The following is a 23,681-nucleotide window of genomic DNA, read 5'->3' as shown; positions in this document are numbered from 1 at the left end:
GGAGGATGAAGAGGGCTTGGTCATCCACTCTACCAAGTCGTTGGCATGTTGCGGTTCAACATGTCCAGCTGCCGAAAAGAAGGACCAGCGTGTCCCATGGCCATGTGCTGATGACAATGCACCGTGTCCATGACCAGCACTGTTGTCTCTAGACAGAGCCTGCCTGCCCTCTTTTATCGTCTCGCGCCTGTCTGCCTCTCCTTGCTGGCCTTCCAGACATGGTAATGGCCTGAAGGGAGTTGGGTAGTGTATATTGTGCTGGAGGCACACAACACCCACTAACTCCTGCAGATGCCTTTATTATAGAACACCAGAGATAAAGGGGTATATACAGATGTATACTGTGCTGGAGGCACACACAACTTCCAATAACTCCTGCAGATGGCAAGTGGGCTCAAATAGAGAACAGCTATGTAGGTGGATATAGCGGTGTGTACTGGGTACAGAGCACGCACAAACTCCAAACACTACTGACTGCAAGCTCCATTATAAAAGATAGATCACTAGCTATATAGGTGAGGTGAATATAGCGGTGTATACTGCGGTCAGGTCAAGCAGACAACAACCACTACAGAAGAGCAAGATTGAAAATCGGCCGATAACGATCGATGTGTACTGTGTTGAAGGTACACAGAACACCCACTAACTGCTTCAGATGCCAACACACTACACAAGGCCGTCGCGCTGGCGGCTTTATATAGTGTGGGGCGTGTACTACACAGCCTGAGCTATGATTGGCCACAGGCATCCTGCCTGTGGCCAATCATGGCTCTCCTCGCTGCGATTGGCCAAGCATGCGGGGTCACAGTGCATGCTTGGCCAATCATGAGCCAGCAATGCACTGCGATGACGCAGTGCATTGTGGGCCGTGAGCGGAAGTAGAAGAAGAAGTAGAAGAAGGCTAACACTACACAAGGCCACTGCACTGGCAGCCTTATATAGTGTGGGGCGTGTACTAAACACCCCTGAGCTATAATTGGCCACAGGCATCCTGCGGCCAATTATGGCTCTCCTCGCTGCTGGCGCTGTGATTGGCCAAGCATGCAGGGTCACAGTGCATGCTTGGCCAATCATGAGCCTGCAATGCACTACGATGGTGTAGTGCATTGCGGACCCTTCGTGCCACACAAATATGGTGCGAACAGTCCACAAAGTTCTGGATTCGCTTGGTTGAGTCGAACACTGAGCTCATCCCTATTGTTCATTCATCCAAAACCTGCTGATTACTAAAAGTAGCTATAAGGGCATGTACATGATGAATTCTTGAACAAAACTAGTTTAACTGCATTTATTGAAATTTGTCATGTACAAAATTTTCACCAAGCACAGAATACAAGATCAATACACAAGTATACATGAGACAATAGGTACAGAATTCCTGAAGTGTAAAGAAAACATTTAGTTAATAGTGCAGCTTTACTGTGTAATAGGAATTATGTTCCCTATAATTAAATGCTTTATTGCAGTTACATACATATTGCCAGCTAAGGCCAAAAAAGGACTTTAATCCATCACCATAGGTGGAAAGACCAGATCTCGCCTCAAGTCTCTTGTTTGGAGGCAGTTGTATTGATCCTGAACTCCCAACTGCATAAATGGTCAGCATCATTCAGTTTAGCAGCTGAGCTTTGAAACAGGCATATGCCCAGCATCACCAAGCATTCTTAGAGTTACATGACCATTGTGATGAATCACAAGTTCAGTAATGCTGCCATGATTTAGATTCATGCGTAGCCAAGCTTCAGGAGGCAGCTGAAGAGCCCTAGGGAGGAAGACACCAGTTTAGATCTTTTCTAAAAAGAGACCAAATGTGAATCTCATATCTTGTATTTGCTCAAATGAAGGGGCTGCTGTGCCAAAGCAAGTGTGGCCCCCATGCACACATGTGAAGAGAGCCTAGAGCAGTGATGGCGAACCTTGGCACCCCAGATGTTTTGAAACTACATTTCCCATGATGCTCCACTACACCGCATAGTGCATAAGCATTATGGGAAATGTAGTTCCAAAACATCTGGGGTGCCAAGGTTCGCCATCACTGGCCTAGAGTGTAGGCACAGTGGCATACCCTGCCCTGGAACCAGCACCTCCAGTGTGAGAAACAAAGGCTGCACAGAAGTTAACTGCCAGTACCGTGACCCAATTTATTGCACAATGCTGTCCCCCAGCAATTAGTGGCTTACAGGCTGTACAAGTTTAGTTTAGTCAAAAAAAATATAAAAAAAAAAGAATCTTATTGCACAAGTCCCTTTAATTCTAACTAGGTAGTGCAAGGGCATTGGGTGCATATCTTATGATATTCCATTACATCATTTGGGTAAATCTAAAGTTGTATAGCCAGATTTAAACTGGTGTGAACAGCACCAGACTGCCGTTCTGAACATCACTCCAAGTTTGACATCTATTTTACCATCTTGCATAAACTCAGATTTCCTTACCTGCATACAATATAGCGGATAACATTGTCATGGCAAACTATGATCTCATAGCTTTCTTCTTTCTGTTCATAGTCAGCACGGTGAATGAAGCATCTAAAAGCAGATTCTATGCGTTGTCCATCGTCAAAATACTAGAGGCAAGAGATTTCCAGAACAGAAAAAAATTTAAACAAAATTAGGAAACAAGTTAAAAACAAAGCACAAGGTTAGTAAAATCATTTTATTACTTCTCTAGTTTGAAACCAGATTTCAATTAGGTCCCAAAACACAAGGTCATCTTCAGGTCCCAGGTCCACCATAGACCTTTTCCAACTGAAGCAGACTGCAAACAATGTATGCTGAGCAAATGTGACAAAGATAGGTCACTTTTTGAACAATGGGCCATGTCAAGCAAATCTTAAAGCGGTATTGTACCCAAATATTTCAGTCAATCTGAGCCCATTCATTTACTTTCATTGATGCTCAAATGCCCCTTTAAAAAAAAAAAAAAAAAATTCTCGCCGTAATTACCTATTTTGTATATGTTTGGTTGCCATCACAACTTGGCGAGAACTTAGACGCCGACCGTTGTGATGGCAACCCGGAATTTTACAGCGCTGCTCCGTGTTATACAATGAGCATGCGCAGGATCGAGCAGGGAATCCTGGGAGCACAGCATTCACTCCCGGAAATAAATGATTGTGGGCTTCAAATGCCCACAAGCAAAATGAAAACCGCCAGGATACATTTATATAACATCATATTGCTGACGATATTGGAAAGCAGGGGAAAGATTTAACACAGCAAGTGAGTACTCTATGTGCATTACTAAAGTAGTTCAATGATCCAGGAGAAAAAAAAAAAAAAAAAAAAAAAAAAAAAAAAAAAAAAAAAAAAAAAATCGGGTAATGGAATCCCGCTTTAACCACCTCAATATAGTGCAGTTACACCCCCTTTCGGACCAGACCAATTTTAAGCTTTCAGCGCTCTCACAGTTTGAATGACAATTACTCAGTCATCCAACACTATCCATATGAAACTTGCGTCCTTTTTTCCACACAAACAGAGCTTTCTTTTAGTGGTATTTAATCACTAGTGGGTTTTTTATTTTTTGTGCTATAAATAAAATATAAATTGTGAAAAAAATGCATTTTTCTTGGTTTCTGTCATAAATTTTTGCTAATTAGTAATTTTTCTTCATAAATTTTGGCTAAAATTTATACTGCTACATATCTTTGGTAAAAATAACCCACATTAGTATATATTATTTGGTCTTTGTGAAAGTTATAGAGTCTACAAACTATGGTGCCAATCACTGAAAATTGATCACTTCTGATGAGGCCTTCAGTACATCAGGTGTATCATTTCTTGAGACACTAACAAGTCAGCAAAGTACAAATACCCCCCAAATGACCCCTTTTTACAAAGTAGACATCCCAAAGGTATTAAGTAAGTAGCATGGTGAGTTTTTTTAAGTTGTCATTTTTTCCCACAATTCTTTGCAAAATTAAGATTTTTGATTTATTTTTTACTAAATTGTCATATTATCAGGTTATTTCTCACACACAGCATATGCATACAACAAATTACACCCCAAAATACATTCTGCTACTCTTCCCGAGTACGGAGATACCACATGTGAGAGACTTTTACACAGCCTGGCCACATACAGAGCACCAACATTGATGTAGTACCTTCAGACGTTCTACGAGCAAAAATGACACATCTCATTTCTCAACCACCTATTACACTTGAAGTCCCTAGTACCAGGACAATTGAATTTCCCATAAAATGACCCCATTTTGGAAAGCAAACACCCCAACGTATAATCTGTGAGGCATAATGAGTCTTTTGAATGGTTCATTTTTTTCCAGAAGTTTTTGGAATATGTGGAAAAAAATTAAAACGCATTTTTTTTTTTTTTACACAAAATTGTCAATTTATAAGATATTTCTAACACATAGCATGTATATAGCAAAAATTACACCCCAAAATACATTCTGCTACTCCTCCCGAGTATGGCGATACCACATGTGTAGGACTTTTACACAGCCTGGCCACATAGAGAGGCTGAACATTGAAGTAGTACGTTCAGGCGTTCTAGGAGCATAAATGACACATCTCATTTCATTCCTACCCATCACACTTTTGAAGGTCCTGGACCACCAGGACAGTGAAATTACCCACAAAATGACCCCATTTTGGAAAGCAAACACCCCAACGTATATTCTATGAGACATGGGCTGCAAATAGGTACTCGGGTACTCAGATGGGCCGGGACAGGTACTCGGGTTCTCAGATGGGCCGGGACAGGTACTCTGATGGACTGTGATTGACAGGTACTATGAGGGGTGGTGACAGGTCCTCTTTATTGGGGGGGGGGGGGACAATCAGCGTGATTGGTGTACACTGTATGCGGTAACGAGATGTTACTGCAATCTCCTCCTCACACACGATTGGTGTGTGAGGAGGAGAACCCGGTAACATCCCATTACCGCGGTTTGTTTACATTTTAGTGATCGGCTGTGAAAGGATCACAGCCGATCACGTGGGTAAACAGCCGGCCAATGGCTGTTTACCAGCGTGGGTGACGAGCAGTGTTCCCGGGGAACACGCCGCCACCGACGTGCACGTTCGGGGTGTGACCATATGTGATCGGCCGTGACTTCATCACGGCCGATCACGTGGTAAACAGCCATAACGAATGGCTGTTCACCCCCTTCGGTGGCGAGCGGTGTCTCCGTGACACGCCGCCACCGAAGAAACAGGGATGCGCGCGCACGATCGCGTGCATTCCCTGTTTAAACGGGAGGATGTCATATGACGTCCTCCCGCCACAATAGGTGTGCCGTCTGGCCGTCATTTGACGGCCAGCAACCAGTTAAACTATATATGGAGAAAATACCCTTTCCTTAAAGTTATTTTGTGTTTGACAAACCTTGGACTCAACAAGCATTCAAGGATGTGGACCATTGCAAGTGTACAAATTATGACAAATAAACCTTGTGTATACAGCTATTATTTCTAAAGGTGAGATTTGTGAGAACTTTAAAAGTCAGTATGAAAATAAGGGACAATGTATCCGCTATGTACAAATTTAGTTTTTACCTCAGAACAGTAAAAGGGGTTCTGAGGGCTGACTGTGCAAGTTTAACTTTGGCTGGACTGTGGTAGGGTTCTGCCTGGTCATGCTTACAGTTAGGTGCACATGACAGGCCCAGAACCAGGCCTGCCTGGACGCTTTTGGCATCAGCATTCCCCGGAGCCAATCAGTGGGTGCGTCTGGCCCCGCTGAGGAGTCTAGCGAAGGGTACTCAAGATGTTGAAGTCACATATTAGAGGGTTTGTTCAGGAGGCCATAGCTGCCTGTTCCCAAGTCTGGACCGGGGTAGCCCCGTAACATGGTTCTTTTGACTAACAAATACCCCAGACCAGGCGGGTCTAAGGATCCATCTGTTCCCAAGTCTCGGAACAGGCTGGTCCAAGGCGCAGTAACTGAGGGAGGATTCAAGGCATCCGGATGTGCTCTCAACTTTGAGGGGCACTGAAGCTCGTGTAGGCGACTGGGGGAGGAGCAACAAGCTGGCATCCCAAAAAGTGCCTGGTTGCTGGGTTGTTAAGGACACTAATGAATCCATGCTTTTCCAGTACTGCCAAGGAGACAGAACATTCCAGGTACTGAGGAAAGGTTCCTGTTCACTTTCTGTTACAAATTTATTCAAGGTCAGAAATTTCACAAGTTCTGGATCAAAGTGCTGACTGCCATCATCTCTGGTTAGAGATTTGTTCAGCTTTGAAGCACCCTGCTTTGAGTGGCTACTCTCTGGGTTGCATTAGAGACTGATGATTAGCAGTTGAAGGTGCCCGAGTTTCTTCACCCTTGCCCTCTGTTCCCATACGCGACTGTTAGATGTTACCTCTGCAAATAAAAAAAAACACTTTCTAAAAGACTTTTATGGTGTCAGCGTCCAAAGTTGTTGGGCATTAACCCTGGGAACCCCTAGACATGGAACAAGCCGAGCAGAGGTAACTGGTAAGCCCAAAAGTCAAGGCCACCCCATCGAGGGTTATGGTCGCTACGTTACAGTGTTATGAAAGTCAAGTTAAAAACAGTCAAAACCCATTGAGGAAGTTAATACAACTGTTAACCATGTGGACAATTTTCAATTTATCTCAATATTAATGTTAAAACACAACTGTAACCTTTATAGTAAGATGTGCATTTCATAAGCTAAATAAAAAATAAAGTTTCCATATGTATAGTAAAAATATGAAAGACCGCATTAGGACACTTCTCTAAATTGGGTTTAGTCATAATGTGGCATTTGTAATCACCATTGCTAAATATAAATTTTATAATGCAACTAGTCAAATCAGTAGTTTTGAGTGTGCAAATTTGTATTGAAATTTCTGCAATTGCACTTAGAGTTACCCATTTAAATGCCGCTACACCCAAGCTGCCAAACCCTCAATGACTTTAGGATCAGTTAAATCTCATCATAAAAGATTTATCCTATAACAGTGCAGCGGAAGACATTTGGGACCAAATGTCATATGCATGTAAATTTAGTTTTTTTGCCTCAGAATAAGGGTTCATCATGTAGGTAGGCCTCAACACCAGGCTGGATTTGGAAGTTCCGCCTGGTCATGTGAATGGTGAGGTTCATACGACAGGCCAGAACCGGGTCTGGTTGGATGTTTAGGCATCAGCCTTCTCTGAGCCAGTGGGAGTGCCAGGGCCCCCTGAGGAGTCTGGGCAGGGGTACTTAAGGGGGTGGGTCACATGTTGAGATGTTAGTGAGACCCATGTGGTCTGGTTTGGTTCCAGGACCGGGGTAGCCCCGTGAGGTGGTGTTAAACATCCTGAAACATGTTCCCGTCAGTGGCCCCTGATAGACCTGCTTGGTTTGGGGGTAGGGATACATCTGTTCCCAAGTCTCGGAACCAGCTGGTCCAAGGTGCAGTAACTGAGGGAGGATTCAAAGTGTCCAGGTGTGCTCTTGGCTTGGAGGGACACCGTAGTTCATGGAAGTGACCGGGGAGGACTCGGGCCAGCAAGTGGCATCCTGAGAAGTGCCTTGTTACCGAGTTGGGAAGGACATTTATGAATTCACACTTTTTTGGAACCGGAAACATTCCAGGTACAGTGGAAAGAGGTTCCCGTTAACCCTTAGTTGAGTGTTCAAGTCAACATGCTGACTGCCATGATCTCTGGCTAGAGATCTGTTCAGCCTTGAAGTACCCAGCTGCGAATGGCTACTCTCTGGGTGGAAATAGAGACTTTGCTAGACCTGTAGTTCAAGGTGCCCAAGTTCTTCATCAGTTCCCCCTGTTCCCCAAGAGACTGTTATGTGAAAGTTCTTGCAGCAAAATAAAACCTTTTAAAGAGGACTTCAACTGTGTCAGTTTGATATCAACCTTGGGAAACCCTAGATGTGGAGGAGCAGGCCAAGAGAAGGCAACTGGTAAGCCCATTAAGTCAAGGCCACCCTGCAACGGGTTATGGCCGCTACAACAGATTAGTTACTAGAGAATTCCCCCTGATAAAACAGACTTTTGGTTTTAGAGCTCCAAGGGAGACAATTATTGAACACAATTGCCCAATCTTACATATTTAATGCTCATTCTTTCTGCAAGGGGAAAGACCACATAACAGGTTGTCCGCTAGGTAGTCAAGGGTTATGCCATCTATGAGATTAAGCGATTGAATTTGAGACAATATATACACCCTGCTGTCTTATATTTGCAGTGAAGCTGTCAAATTATCTGTATGCATACCCCAATCTGACCATTTAGAGTGTTTGTAAAGTGACTTGTGTCCTTTTTGATAGTCTATATCTGATCTTATTCAAAAATTCCTCCATGGCAATACAACTTGGGAATTATAAAAGAAAGTAAACCCTCATGGGTTTACTTTGTCTCCCTGCAAAGGTAAAGCATAATGGGCTACTATGCATTGCATAGTAGACCATTATGTGTCACTTACCCGACACAGGAGCCAGCAGTGTCACCACTGTCCCGTGTAGTCCGGAGCGTCCATCTTCTTCCAGGTATCACTGCTCGGCCACTTAGCGCCGGAGCAGCGATGATGCGACTCCCGCACATGAGGCCACTAACGGCATATTGCCATTGGCAGCGGCATGCCGCTAATGGCGATAGTGCGCCTGCGCCTTAGACAGCTGTGACTGTCTTAATAAATATCTCCGAAACCGTGTAGGTTTAGGAGATATTTCTTGGACCTACAGATAAGCCTTAATTGAGACTTATCTGTAGGTCAAAGTGGTTTGTAAGGGTTTACAACCACTTTAGAAAGGGGAAATAGACTTGGCGCTATACCTTTTGAAAAAATATAAATTATAATTTGTATAAATTTTCCAGCATACTGGTATATGATAAAAACTATCTATTCGTGCCCAACAATAGTCTCTAGTGATTATATATAAAAAGACAAAAGGAAAGAAACATATGCATCTGTATAAATGCCATAAAGGGCTAGCAAACCATAAACGAACATGCAATTCCTATGATAAGTATTAAAGTGCAAGTGCCAATAAAAAAAAAAAAAAAAAAAAAAAAAAAAAACACACGTGAAATTTAATACTAATCATAGGAATTGCATGTTCATTTATGGTTTGCTAGCCCTTTATGGCATTTATACAGATGCATACGTTTTCTTTCCCTTTATATATAAATAATCACTACAGACTATTGTTGGGCATGAATAGATAGTTTTTATCATTTACCAGTATGCTGGAAAATTTATACAAATTATAATTTATATTTTTTTCAAAAGGTATAGCGCCAAGTCCATTTCCCTTTCTTATGTCATTAGTTGTTTCACCCACATTGGGTGGAAATTCGATAGAGGCCGCTCATACCATAATCATACTAATCTGCTCCATAGCGCAACCTTACCCCTTTCTTTTGCTTTTTACAACCACTTTGTCATTTTTTTTTTTAAAAACACATTTTGTATAAAGGCACTGTGGTTCATTAAATCATCACTATAGCTGAAAAAGTACTGCAAATGATACTAGTATCATTTCTCCCTATGATGCCCAGCTGGTGGTAGTGCCATTGAAGCTTTCATGCATTGCATTTACCTAGGGAGTGGGAAGTCTCACATGTGAGCAATAGAGGCTCACTACAGGTTAAATCAGACACACTGACTGAGGTCAGTGGAAAAGGCTTTACTGCTCTGTTCCTGGGCAAGGTAGGATGTGTGCTGCAACAAGTTTGCCTTCTAGATCTGCACTGAACCATTAGCCACTAGCTTTTCTCATGCTGAAACTACTGTTGATCTTTAGAGCCGTCAGCTTTCTCTTCCACGTTTTCCCTTAAAATGTGGATTCATCCACTCAATGAGAAAATATTCCCACAAGTCTGACTAGTTGACCAGTCACTGAACTTGAGGCTTTGTAAAGCTCACCACAACATCTGGCTTCCAGTTATGGCTTGGTGGATCTGGTCTAATGGGGGCCCCTTCTCTTAGCAAGTCAGAACCAGCACATTTCATACCTGTAAAGAAAAAAAAAAAAAAAAAAAAAAAAAAAAAAAAAGTTCAGTGTCAGTCTCAGTAAGTTCACATCCATATTTCTGTACAGACGCTTACCTGGTGTTAGCCCATCACTTGAAATATGCAAGTCAGCTGTACTGTACGTTACCTCTTTCCTTGTAGTGTTCAGTTGTTTACATGAAACATTTTAACATTAACCAACCACTTAAGCTCCGGACCATTTTGCCGTTTAAAGACCAGACCACTTTTTGCGATTCAGCACTGCGACACTTTAACTGATGTGTCTCCCAAACAAAATTGACGTCCTCTTCCCCCCCCCCCCCCCCCACAAAGAGCTTTTTGATCACCCCTGTGGTTTTTATTTTTTGCGCTATAAACAAAGCTAGAGCGACAATTTTGAAAAAAAAAAAAAAAAAAGCATTTTTTATTTTGTTATAATATCCCCCCAAAAATATATAAAAAAACATTTTTCCCCCTCAGTTTAGGCCGATACGCATTCTAAAAAAAAAAATTAAGCGATTAATTGGTTTGCTCAAAATTTCTAGCGTTTACAAAATAGGGGATAGTTTTATGGCATTTTTGTTAATTTTTCTTCTAGTAATGGCGATCAGCAATTTTTATTGTGACTGACATTATGGCAGACACAGGACATTTGACAAATTTTTGGGACCAGTCATTTATACAGCAATCACTGCTAAATAAATGCAGCGATTCCTGTGTAAATGACATTGGCAGTAAAGGGGTTAACCAGTGGGTGGCAGTGTAGGGGTTAAGTGTTCCTAGGGGTGTATTACTAACTGTTGGGGGCTGGGCTTTAATTTAGTGAACACTGATCTTTGCTCCAATCACATGGAGCAGAGATCAACGTCACTAGTTGCTAAGCAGAACGGGGAGATGCCGTTTACAATGGCATTTCCTCATTCAGCCGCCCCGCAAGACGATCACGGGTATGCCCGCGGGGGATAGAGTCCGCGGGACCTGACCAGCACGCCGCCGAATTTAAAAGGATGTACAGGTACGCCCATTCGCCTGCCCGTGCCATCCTGCCGATGTACATTGGCATGCGTTGGGAACCTGTTAAAATAGCAACACAGCTACTCACTTTAGTAGTAATAGCCACTAACCCTGGCATAGGCTTGGTAGTTCAAACTGATTGCACAAAGAAAGCAAAAGATGGCAGCCATCTTGATGGCTCTTGCACCCAAAGTCGATTCAGTCTTTGCTACACCTTCATGAATCAGTTCTCCAGGCCCAATTTCCTCTTCCGAGTACCTTCAATACACTTGAGGAAGTAAACTCTCCCACGATGCTTCTTTTCATTTATTCCATTATAATAAGTAATTATCTAACTACTAGCCACTGTAATCCAGCCCAAATTGCATATTACTTACTGTTTAACCTTTTTTTAAAAACTTGTTTCCAGGGGGGTTAGGCAGTGTCATCTTAAGTATTGTTTTCTGAGTCCACAGTGGAGTGCATTTCCACCTGTACATTGAGCACTTCCTGTATTGTTAACCAAGCCTCCTTCTCAAGCCAAGATTTCTATGGCAACCCTGCTTCCCTGTTCATAGCCGACTTGTTGTATTTCATAGTATTAACTTGTGTCCATTGTCTAATGTTAGCCTTTGTCAGTCTTATCAGCTTCAACTGATAAGACTGCAGTAATGGCCAGGTTTACACTGCATGTGAGGTCACACAGGGTGTAGGAGGAAGCTCTGAATGATTCTGCAGCCTCCTGGGGATTTCAGTGTTGTGTGCTGTAGGAAGTCCCGATACCAGATAAGCACATAGTGCCATAAATCAGGGGCAATCTGGCCATGCTCAGTGATGTCATTCTAAAGAACAAAAAGGATTACAACAATACCAAGCAAGGGAGATATCTACAAGCAGTGTAAATTAGGGTTTAATATGCTGATTTACATGGTATAAAGTTGGAGGGGGGGGGGGGGGGGGTTAAAAGGGCGGTTTTTGACTTTCATAAAGTTTCCTTTCAGTGGGAGGATCCTCCATCTTATGCAGTCTTGAAGACAGCAGGGAAAAGCCCATGGTGTGATTTTATTGAACATTGATGCAAAAACCTACAATGCTGATTTTTTTGAACCAACCCAGTAATTTCATACTTACTCTGCAGATGCTGTCCAATTATTTCTGATGTCTCTTTGGCCCTTTGCATTGTAGAGTAAGTCATCTCATTGTAGGTGTAACCGAAATTAGCCAGGCGTTGACCAGTTAAGTTAGCCTGCTCCCGACCTACAGCATAACAAAGTGTTTAGAAAATAAAGATAACACCCCCCCCCCCCAACCAACTTGATCAAGTAGCAACTGTCAGGCAAGTACACTGCAAGTTAAAGTGTATATACAGAATCAAACTGATTGTAAAGGTAGAAGTATCTTAATGCATTAAAAACCTTATGCACAGCTTTCTACTCTGAAAAGATGCAGGAAATGGCAATGACTGAAGCCCAACACATGTTGGAGATCTTGTTCTGCTTAAGGACCAAGCTGAAAGAATTGAATGGCCCATGGGACTTGTAAAGAGCATTCTTAGCGATGACCAAGGTATGCAAGGTGAAGGTTTCAAGACAAGGTACTGTAAAGACTTTCATCAGACCCCATCACAGGAACTTCTTATGCTCTTGCCCTTTGGAGAAAACTTGTTTGCCTACGCTGCTTGATCCTACCTGTGACTTCAAGAAGAAAATCTTGAACTTTAGTTAACATAACTTGGAGCCTTGAATTAAGAGTGATTAAATGCTTGTTTTGTTTTTCTAGTGTTTAGGACATCTAGCAAATTATATTGTTTGCAGTTGCATCACTACAGTTCCGATGTGTATATATAGTGACATTTACCATGCTAGACGGAGTGTGCTGCCCCAACAGGGCATAAAAGTTTATATATTGTTCCTTAACCATTTTTTATGGACTTCTATTTAGTTCACATGCTGCCATCTAGTAACCTTTTGTGGTAATGCACTTATATTTTTTCCCCCTTGTTATGACACTTCCTTTTGTATGTAATGCTGCTCCACCCTTCTTCCTGTGTAATGAATGCAGCTACAAGCCACATGCATTCTGCATAGTATTCTACAGACAATATCTTTTGACTGCATAAATACTACAACCTATTCATCTGTTTGTATCCCATCATCTGCTGTAACCTGATGTTCAGAATAAAAGCATTTTTTTGTGAATGGTATCAGTATTTGGCGAGTTCAAGCTGATGAGGATTGTCCTCAGCAATTATATAGAGGTCTCAAGGGATAAATCTCTTCACAAGTGGAGTCAGACTAGAAATAGTTTCTAAAACCAAAGCTGCTTTTTACCACCAACTTTACAGAGCAGGTTTAATTGTGCTATAGTTACAGTGCCTTGCAAAAGTATTCACCCCCTTGGCTTTAACCATTGTTACATTACAGCCTTAATTCAGATTGTAATTTGTGATGGAACATACAATTGGCGTTTCCTTTGTTATGAAGCCCACAAAAAGCTCTGGTGCAACCAATTGCCTTCAGAAGTTACATAATTAGTGAAATGTCCACCAAGTGTCACATCTGTTATTACAGACAACTTTTTGAAAGGCCCCAGAGGCTGCAACACCTAAGGAGCACCACTAACCAAACACTGCCATGAAGACCAAGGAACTCCCCAAAAAACACAGTGAAAGGATTACTGTACAGCAGACCACCCTTTGTTCCTTGCTAGCCCACTGGGACCCTTCAGCATTCTGGTGACCAATGGTACAAGATGCAGCTTTCATGTGCAAAGCCAGTCTGAATTCTTAATTAAGAACAATACTTTTAAATGTGAATTACAACACAAGAGGGGAGGGATAAGCCTGCTCCTAAGTTTAAGGGTTAACCAGGCTTCTACAGAGATAGTCTCATGAGTTATAGTCAGGTTGGGGGGGGCTTACCCCCCCCCCCCCCCCCAAACACAATCCCATATACCCAAAGTTGATCCAGAGGAAGGCAAAAAAACCTTCCTGATCCAGAGAGGCAATTGGAATTTCCCCAGATCAACTTTACCTATAAATGTTAGTACCCAGTAATATTATGTATATTTGAAATAATCCAGGCCTTTCTTAAAGCAATCTACTGAGCTGGCCAGAACCAGCTCTGCAGGGAGTCTATTCCACATTTTCACAGCTCTTACTGTGGAGAAACCTTTCCTTATTTGGAGAGGAAATCTCTTCCTCTAGATGTAAAGACTGCACCCTTGTCCTCTTTGTTGACTGTAAAGTGAATAACTCAACACCAAGTTCACTATATGGACCCCTTATACATTTGTACATGTTGATCATATCCCCCCTTAATCGCCTCTTATCAAGAGTGAATAAGATCAGTTCCTCTAATCTTTGAGTTTAGGCAGCTGACAGGAGTTTACAAAGATAACTTATCTGCAAGGACATAGGATGCCTTTCTGAGGATCCAACTACAATGACTCAGTGGGGGTTTAATTAAGCCTTAGCTCAAGCAAAAAGTCTAATAAGTTTAAGACAGTGTAAGATAAGGCACATCATTCCTTAAAAAGCAAGACCTATAAAATTGAGGGGAGATTACAAAATGGAGTTGCATGTTTTCTACAACATAAGGGACAATGTTGAGAAGTCAGGGTTAGGATATGGGTAGTGTATAAAATTACAGAACACTTCCAAATCTGTTGATCCCTAAGAGCACCATCAATTATCAAATCATAACTAAATGGAACAGCAAACCTGCCAAGAGACTGATTTTTGGCACACCAAAATGCATGGACCAGGCAAGGAGGGCATTGGAGAGGCAGCACAGAGACCCAAGATAACCCTGGAGGAGCTGCAGCGTTCCACAGCAGAGACTCAAGTATCTGTACATAGGACGACAATAAGCAGCCATAGAGTTGGGCTTTGTGGCTAGAAGAAAGCCATTACTGTCAGAAAAAACCCCCCCAAAAAAAAAACGCACGTTTTAAGTTTGTGAAAAGGAATGTGGGAGACTCAAACTGTAGGGAAGAAGGAGGAACACTGTGTTGCAAACCCAACAAACACAAAGAATACCATCCCCACAGTGAAACATGGTGGCGCCAGCATCATGCTGTGGGGATGTTTTCAGCAGTTGGGACTGGGAAACTGGTCAGAGTTGAGGGAAAGCTGGGTGGTGCTAAATACAGCAATATTCTTGAGCAAAACTTGTACCACTGTGATTTGAGGCTAGGATGGAGGTTCACCTTCCAGCAGGACTGTGACCTCAAACACTGCTAAAAGCAACACTTGAGTGGTTTAAGGGGAATCCTGCAAGTATGTTGGAATGGCCTAGTCAAAGCCCAGACCGCAATCCAATAGAAAATCTGTGGCCAGAGTGCTGTTAAGCACAAACCATTCAACTTCAAGCTGGAGCAGTTTTGCAAGGAGGAATGGGCAAAAATCTTAGTGGTAAGCTTATAGAGACTTATCCAAAAAGGAACTTGGAGCTGTATTACGAAGTATTGACTTTAGAGGGTGAATAGTTATGCACATCAACTTCTGGCCCATTTGAAAAAAAAAAAAAAAAAAAAAAAAAAAAAAAAAAAAAAAAAAAAAAAAAAACACGGCTCCTGAAGAGCACGCACTAAGTTTTCGAAATGTAATGTTACACCTGAACTGCAGTTTTGTTTGAGTATAATTATTCCAAATCTTGACCTCAGCATCAGTCTGACTGGACTATAGGGTGTTCAGCCTGGCCATAGGGGGCGCTGCCTCTTTTGGCAGGCATGGAAACAGTCTGGTTGGGTGCATTAAGGTTACTTACTCTGAGCCAGCCTAGTGGGTGTCACTCTTGCTGTGCTTTCTGGGAAAGGGTACTTAAGATGCCGATGTCACGTGGTTCCGGTCCAGAAGTAAGTTCTGACTCCGTGGTCCTGGTCCTCCTGACCAGCCCCCAGGACGCCTATGGCCTGGGGTGCAGATTCACCCGACTGTCTCAGGGCTGGCTAGCCTGAGGCAAGGAAAGGATTTGGAGGGGTGGTCCGGTGCCGTCTCTGGTTGTGGAGAGGCCCAGCAACTTCGTAGCCATCCGATTCTATACTGAGAGGCTGTTCGTCAACTACGTTTTGCAAATAAAAATCCCTTTAAGCAGATCTGTCGTCAGTCTCTAAAGTTTCTGGGCCATCTACCATGGGAACCCCTAGACACTCAAATTGAGGTGAAGGCAATGGTAAGCCCAAACAAACCAGCAGCTCCTTCAGGGGTTAGCGACACGGCTTAGATTGGTCTAGACTCAGTATTGGGATCAATTAGCAGAACCAGAGCTGGGAAAACAAGCACAAGACCCAATTTGCATTCCAAAGCAATTCAACCCAGTACCTCAGCATTAGCATCCCTCCGTCCAAGCTGAAAGGCTGACTGGCCCCTTGCATTCTCAAAGCTGTGATCCCACAGATCCAATTCCCCACTTCTGCCAACTATGAAACCATAGTTACCAACTGTCCTGAATTTCCCTGGACTTTGGACATTGCTAAAAGTGGGACACTTCTCCTCCCCCAAGTTTCCATTTTTTGTGTTTGAGGTCTGCAGCTGGCAGTGAAATGTCTGACACCATTTTATAGAAGACCAGCTATCATAGCTTGGTCTCTCACTGATGGGAACAGGAAAAAAGGCAGAGCCAGCCAGGTGGCTGCCAATAGAAACTGAGCTGCTGCCAACACCCTGCCCTTTTCCACCTGTTGTGGGAAAGGTTGTGGGGCTGGTGGCAGCTCAATTTCTATTGGCAGCCACCTGGCCAGATTGTCTCTTGCTTGTGCCCCTCAGCAAGTGACCTGTGGTACATGAGAGCCGGTTTACTGTAATGGCAGCAGAGACTCCACTGCTGGGACATGACAGTGGCAAGTGACTCAGGGTTCCCACTGAGTCTGCATTATGGTGAGTATAACCAATTTAAAATGCATCATTCTGACACCAACAGTGGGGCCAAGGTGATTGAAGCACCAACCCCAGGTGTTTGGAGTATCTTTATCTGCCGATTGTTAAACTTTATGGAATACACATTTCTTTTCTGGTGTAGGATCTGGGCCTGCTGTCCCTCCCTTATCTCAGGATAACTACACCCCATGTTTAGTTTAAACCACACCCTTTTTGCCTACAGACAAAAATAAAGGTGTCCCTATAAGTTTTTGGATAACCATGTAAAATAGCAAAGGGGTACTAAAACTGCCCAAAGACACTCATCTGTCTTTACACATGCACTGAAGCAAAACCCTCCTTCAGGCCCAGGCAGAAGTGTGAAAGAGTGGTCTAAAAGCAGACTGGTTGTAAACCAAAATGAGAAAGGTCAAGGAATAAAGACCATACATAATAGCAAGGCCTCTAAATGTAGATTCCAACAAACCTACCAAGCGGGGTTAGAACCCTTTCAGAGTCGGTTTCACCTTCCACATTGTACTGTCCATGGCGGACAAGATAGATATGACGTCTGGCCTTTGCTTCATGTTTTTTTAGCTGGCATCTGAGGTCATCATCTTTATTTCCCTTCAGGTCATTCAGATTGATCAGAGACATTGGTTCACGTCTTAAAAAAAAAAAAAAAAAAAAAAAAAAAGTGTTAGGAAGGCAGTTTATTCAAAAATGTTACTTAGAAAAAAAAAAAAAAAAAAAAAAAAAATGTATGACACTGCAGAATGAGCAAGCCCTAAGGGTCAGTTTTTTTTTTTTTTTTTTTTTTTTTTAAAGACCCTATGCAGTTACTTGCCACAATAGCATTAACTCAAATTAAGGTATAACTAAAAAGGCAAAAATTAAGTTTTGCAGTGAAGAGGGATTAGAATTTGTCATTGAAAGTGAAGGAAAATCCCAAGGGGTTACAAGCCTCCCTTTCTCCATCCAAAGAGAAGATTTTTACCTATAGTTCTTTAAATCAGTTAAAAGTGATCGTTACCCCAACACACCATACTCTGATATGGCCTGCTGTACCATGTACTTGTATGAAAAAGTAACCCGTTTTGTATTGCTTCCTTTGTGAAATACCTGGTGTTTCTGTCTTTCCATCTGCCCCTGCCCCCCCCCCCCTCCTCCATAAAACTAGCAGAATCTAACCTCTTCCAGTCTAATGAGAGCCTTAGCAGCCACAGACATCCTTCAATATGTAGTGGGTTAAGAGACATGGTGGGTACAGAGATGGTGAAAGTCATTGGACACCAGACACTCCTTGGGATGCAAAAGTTTTTAGCAGTCCTTTTTATATTTTGCAAGGGAAAGAGGGTTAGGGCCAGGACACCCTTAAGCGGTTATAATTTCAATAGGCAGACTCCAAGACTTCAATAGGAAGACAGCTGTACAGGGAAATGCCCCAGCAAGGTGTCACTTCTGCATGTGCAGGTTTGCCGTCTATGGCAACAGTATTTAACAATCCAGAAGCAAGAGAGCAGCACAAAAGTGACAGTTCTGTCAGCCGGAGAACCAGTCGTGGTCAGAGGTAGAGGGGGAGCAGTCACAAGTAAGGGACTATCCACCTTGTTACCATGGACCACAGTGAGTATCTGAAGTACCAGAGCAGCAGTCTCAGCAACTGGGGATAGTGAAGAATTGGAAACTTCAGTGGGAATCCCAGGGACCCAGCGAGGCGACACTTGCAGAGTAGCCTTGTATGTCAAGGCAGGGACCAGAAGAGAAGCAGAGGGACACTTGAAGATACCACTGAAGATTGAAGGATCTCAAGGGATTCAGTGGCAGTGAATGAGTGCAAGGAGAGGAGAGATAGCAAAAGAACTGTTAAAAAGACTGTTGCCATAGGAGACAGCATTGCTACACATGCAGATGGAGTCTTGCTGGATGCCTTTCCTATTGAAGTCCAAGTCTACCAATTAAGCTTGCAACTACCCAAGGGTGTCCTGGCCCTAACTCTCTCTCTCCCCCAAAAAGGTTTGGTGAGAAACTTTTTTGCATCTAGTGTCTGGCACCCAATAGACTATACACCCACTACATACAGACTAAGGAGGTCAGTTATCCCTGGCAGTTTTCAGATCAAAAGGAGGCCTGGGACCTTGCTACAGACTAGCATCTCAAAAAAGTTTGAGAGAATATATATATATATATATATATATATATATATACACACACACACACACACACACACACACACACACACCGCCTCTATACGAGTAGTAGTAACTGGTACACTACAACAGGCCAGGCTGGTGATAGAGTTGTTCATCCCACATGAGAATATTCAAACATTTCTAGCATTAATATAAGTCACATCTACTATGCAAAGATCTCACCGGTCCCAGTTGGGGTCCCAGCACCTGGTGACAGGTGGTGGCCATGACACAGCAGAGTCACTTGAGTCTTCCCCATTGTGCTTCAAAACTTGTGCAGCAAAAAGTGCAGCTGCTGCTCCACCAGCCAGGACAGCTCTGCGCAAGAACATAACTGCTCAACAAACCCACCAACACTGAATGATTGCTGTCTGCAGCTGCAGGCCTTATATTGTAGGAGTCTGCCTGCAGGTGTTAGATGGTGAGGTGATGAGGCTTTGGGGAGGGGCAATTATCAATACCTAAAACTGCTTTAAAGGGCACAGTTGTGGAAATATTTGACGAGACAATTAATAGCCTTCTGCTATCTCTGACCTTCAAGGCAATTTCCACTTTTGGCAAAAATGTCATAAAAGCACCCACATTAATAAAAAAAATAAAAAATGTAATGTGCATATGCCCTTAAGGGTTAATAAGCGCGTCCTACTGAAACATAGGTCAAAAAGAGAAGGTGAGAGCCCACTTGGTGTTTGAGCACAAGTGGTGGTGGCGATTAAATAAAGGAACACTTAAGCCCCATACACACTATCAGATTTTATGCTGATTGTTTCCTTCAGTTTTACAAAAAACATATAATATGAGGTCAAACCTTAGGACAGGGGTGCCCAACCAGTGGCCCGCAGAGCCCTCTGATGTGGCCCGCGACCTCCTGCTCTGGGATGGCTGGTTGGCAAGCCCAGATCATGGGTTCTCGACCCGGCATCCCAGAGCATCAGTGTTGTGAATGAAGCCGGCGGTAGAGCATAGTTGCCAACATTGTAAAAAGAAAATTCGGGACACTTTTTTGGCAGTAGGCGGAGTTGTATTATAATTGGGGGCGGGGCATGCGGTTATAGGTGTGGCATAGTAAAAGGTAAAAATGTGGCATGCCGTGGCAAGATATGGGCGTGGTTTACGTAAATAGTAGGCGTGCTTACATGGGCGTGGCTCAAAGGGGTGTGGTTAGAGTCTGAGATGAATGCGGGATTGAGAGGGAAGGGGGGCGGGATTGAGAGGGAAGGGGGGGAGGGATGGAGGGACAGCAGCCCCCGATCCTACACCACAATAGTAATATGTGTTTTCCAGAGTTTGACAATCAGCAGATAAAGATACTCCAAATACCTGGTGTTAGCACTTCAATCATCCCGGCGCCATGATTGTTATAGTGTCAGGATGATTGAAGCACATTATTTCTATTATTACATTGTAATATAAAATAAAATCATTCAACTCACCATAATGCAGAATCAGTGGGAGCCATAAGCGTGTTACTAGCCACGTTGCCTGCCACCAGATGCCATCGGGTGCCCCCAGCAGAGTCCCTCCTTACATTAGGTGCCCCATCAGAGCAGCCTTTCTCACATCTGTCTCCATCAGTGGAGCCCCTCCTTACATCTCGTGTCCCCATCAGTCCTCCTAACATCTGGTGCCCCTCTGACATCCAAACTGGCCCCCTCTGACATCCAGACTGGCCCCCTCTGACATCCAGACTGCCCCCTCTGACATCCAGACTGCCCCCTCTGGCATCCAATCTGACATCCAGACTGCCCCCTCTGACATCCAGACTGGCCCCCTCTGACATCCAGACTGGCCCCCTCTGACATCCAGACTGGCCCCTCTGACATCCAGACTGCCCCTCTGACATCCAGTCTGACATCCAGACTGCCCCCTCTAACATCCAGACTGGCCCCTCTGACATCCAGACTGGCCCCCGACAACAAGACTGGCCCCTCTGACATCCAGACTGCCCCCTCTAACATCCAGACTGCCCCCTCTGACAGACTGCCCCCTCTGACATTCAGACTGCCCCCCGACATTCAGACTGCCCCCTCTGACATCCAGACTGCCCCCGACATCCAGACTGCCCCCTCTGACATCCATACTGGCCCCCGACATCCAGACAGGCCCCTCTGACATCCAGACTGCCCCCGACATCCATACTAGCCCCCCCACATCCAGACTCTGACTGGCCCCCGACATCCAGACTCACTGGGCCCCAACATCCAGACTGGCCCCTCTGACATCCACAGACTGGCCCCCGACATCCTCCAGACGCCGTCATTGCCGCGCGGAAAGACTTTGAACTGCGGCGCCGCCCACCTTCCATGCACTTCACAGACACTGGCAGCGGGGGTGGCGCGGCAGCAGCTCTATTGAAGACCAGCTTCTGGTCTTCTTTAAAATGGCGGCCAGCCGCGAACCTCTAGCAGCCGGCGGCGAAAAGCGGGGACAAACCGAATTTCCCGGGACATTTCCCGGGACAAAATTAAATCGGGACAAAGGTCCTAATCCTGGGAATGTCCTGGGAAATTCGGGACAGTTGGAAAACTATGGTAGAGGAAGCAATCGGTTGCATAGCAGAGCCACATAAGATGATGCTTTCTGCATAGCGCCACCTCCTGTCACAGGCGGAGTGATACCAAATGCACTCTGCCTGGAACAGAAACAGCTGGCGATACCCAAATCGAAGACTGTTGTTAAAGGTATGTTCAATACTATAATCACAGTGTATATATGGGCATATCTGTTCTGCAGTGGTTACCAGGCTGCTTTCAAACTGCACTGAGCCATAGACCTCTGTTATTACCTACGGGTTTGGTGTGTTTCCAGAAAGTGCACAACACCTGCAGGATATAATAGAATTCTATGGCAAAGTGCAGCTAACCCACAGAAAAGGCAGAGGTGCACTGCTCTGGGTAGACCACAGCACATCAGTGTGAAAGCAGCCTCAGGCCCCTTTCACATGATCGGTTCGACCCAATCAGCCCCTCCATTCACCTCTATGTAGCGGCAACTGTAAACAGACTTGTCCGTTTACACGTGCATACCTTCAATCTGATCTGCTAAAAAGAAAAAAAACGGAAAGGGATCTGTCCCCTTCCATATGGGCAGATTGGAGGGCTCATAGAGTAGAGTGGGCTATGTCCATGTCCGCTCTGCATATGCAGAGTGTACACAGACCTGTCGTCTGCCACTCATTGTGGCCCGCGACTGGTTACCAAGCTGCTTAAGTGGCCCTTGCTCTTCAAAAGGTTGGGCACCCTGCCTTAGGAGTTTCAATTTGTATACAATCAGGCGGGCCCATACACTGCATGGTTTTGGTAAATCTGAAGACAAAAAACAGCAGAAAATCTGATAATGTGTGTAAGGGGCTTAACAGTGTTTTTTGTCTGCACAGTGTGGCATGGACTACAAAGACCACAGAGAGACAGCACAGCATAAAGTGGGGTGGTTATTAACCGGTTCCCGACCACCGCACGCCGATATACGTTGGCAGAATGGGACGGGCAGGCATGTTGGCGTACAGGTACGTCCAATCTCTAATGCCGCCCTGCCATCGCGAGCGCGCCGCCGCCGGCACGCCCGCGTGCTGGTCGGGACCCCTGTGAGTCTGGTCGAAGGTCCCGAGGACTCGATCGCTGCGGGCATACCTGCGATCATCTCACAGGGCGGCTGAACGGAGAGATGCCGTTGTAAACAGCATCTCACCGTTGCCTAGCAACTCTGATCTCTGCTCCATGTGATTGGAGCAGAGATCAGTGTTCACTAAATGAAAGCCCAGCCCCCAACAGTTAGTAACACGCCCCTAGGAACACTTGACCCCTACACTGCCACCCACTGGTTAACCCCTTAACTGCCAGTGTCATTTACACAGAAATCACTGGATTTATATAGCAGTGATTGCTGTATAAATGACAATGGTCCCAAAAATGTGTCAAAAATGTCCGATGTGGACATTACTAGTAAAAAAAAAATATTACCGTATTTGTCGGCGTATAATACACACTTTTTTCCCCTTAAAATCAGGGCAAAATCACGGGTGCGTGTTATACGCCGATCCGCCGCGATTCCCTTGCGATTTTTGGGCTCTGGGCGGCTTTAAGCCGCCTTCGGCCCTTCTCAGTGGTTTTCAGCCGCCTAGGCCGTACTTGGAGCCTTTCGGCCCTTCTCGTCGGTTTTCGAGAGCGGCCGAAAGCCTACGAGTATGGCCGAGGCGGCCAAAAGCCTCCGAGTACAGCCGAGCCGGCCGAAAGCCGCTGGGGAACTTCCAGGCGCCACTGAGATACGAAGGACATCTCGGCGGCGCCATTTATAAAAACAAAAGCTGAGGGAACAAGGCTGCAATGACGGACAAACTGCATGACGGACAGGCTGCAATGACAAGGCTGCATGATGGACAGGCTGCAGGCTGCAATGACAAGGCTGCAATGATGGACAGGCTGCAGGCTGCAATGACAAGGCTGCAATGATGGACAGGCTGCAGGCTGCAATGACAAGGCTGCAATGATGGACAGGCTGCAGGCTGCAATGACAAGGCTGCAATGATGGACAGGCTGCAATGACAAGGCTGCAATGATGGACAGGCTGCAATAACAAGGCTGCAATGATGGACAGGCTGCAGGCTGCAATGACAAGGCTGCAATGATGGACAGGCTGCAATCACAAGGCTGCAATGATGGACAGGCTGCAGGCTGCAATGACAAGGCTGCAATGATAGACAGGCTGCAGGT

The 23,681-nt window shown here is 44.5% G+C and overlaps 1 pseudogene across 1 annotated transcript; it reads right to left on the bottom strand.

The window, feature by feature from the left end:
- Positions 1–1,273: 1,273 nt before the first annotated feature.
- LOC143940404 (serine/threonine-protein phosphatase PGAM5, mitochondrial-like) lies at positions 1,274–19,342 on the bottom strand (annotated as a pseudogene). The gene is made up of 6 exons (XR_013263865.1): positions 19,156–19,342; positions 17,272–17,447; positions 12,055–12,180; positions 9,844–9,932; positions 2,436–2,566; positions 1,274–1,762 (listed from the first exon to the last, which is right to left on the bottom strand). The product of XR_013263865.1 is annotated as a serine/threonine-protein phosphatase PGAM5, mitochondrial-like (transcript).
- Positions 19,343–23,681: the final 4,339 nt, after the last annotated feature.

The sequence above is a fragment of the Lithobates pipiens genome, unplaced genomic scaffold (genome assembly GCF_037356315.1).
Source record: "Lithobates pipiens isolate NorthernLeopardFrog02 unplaced genomic scaffold, aLitPip1_a1.2 Scaffold_3, whole genome shotgun sequence".
Taxonomy (NCBI): domain Eukaryota; kingdom Metazoa; phylum Chordata; class Amphibia; order Anura; family Ranidae; genus Lithobates; species Lithobates pipiens.
Note: the sequence above shows the minus strand (reverse complement) of the source record. Positions and strands in the feature narration are given on the sequence as shown.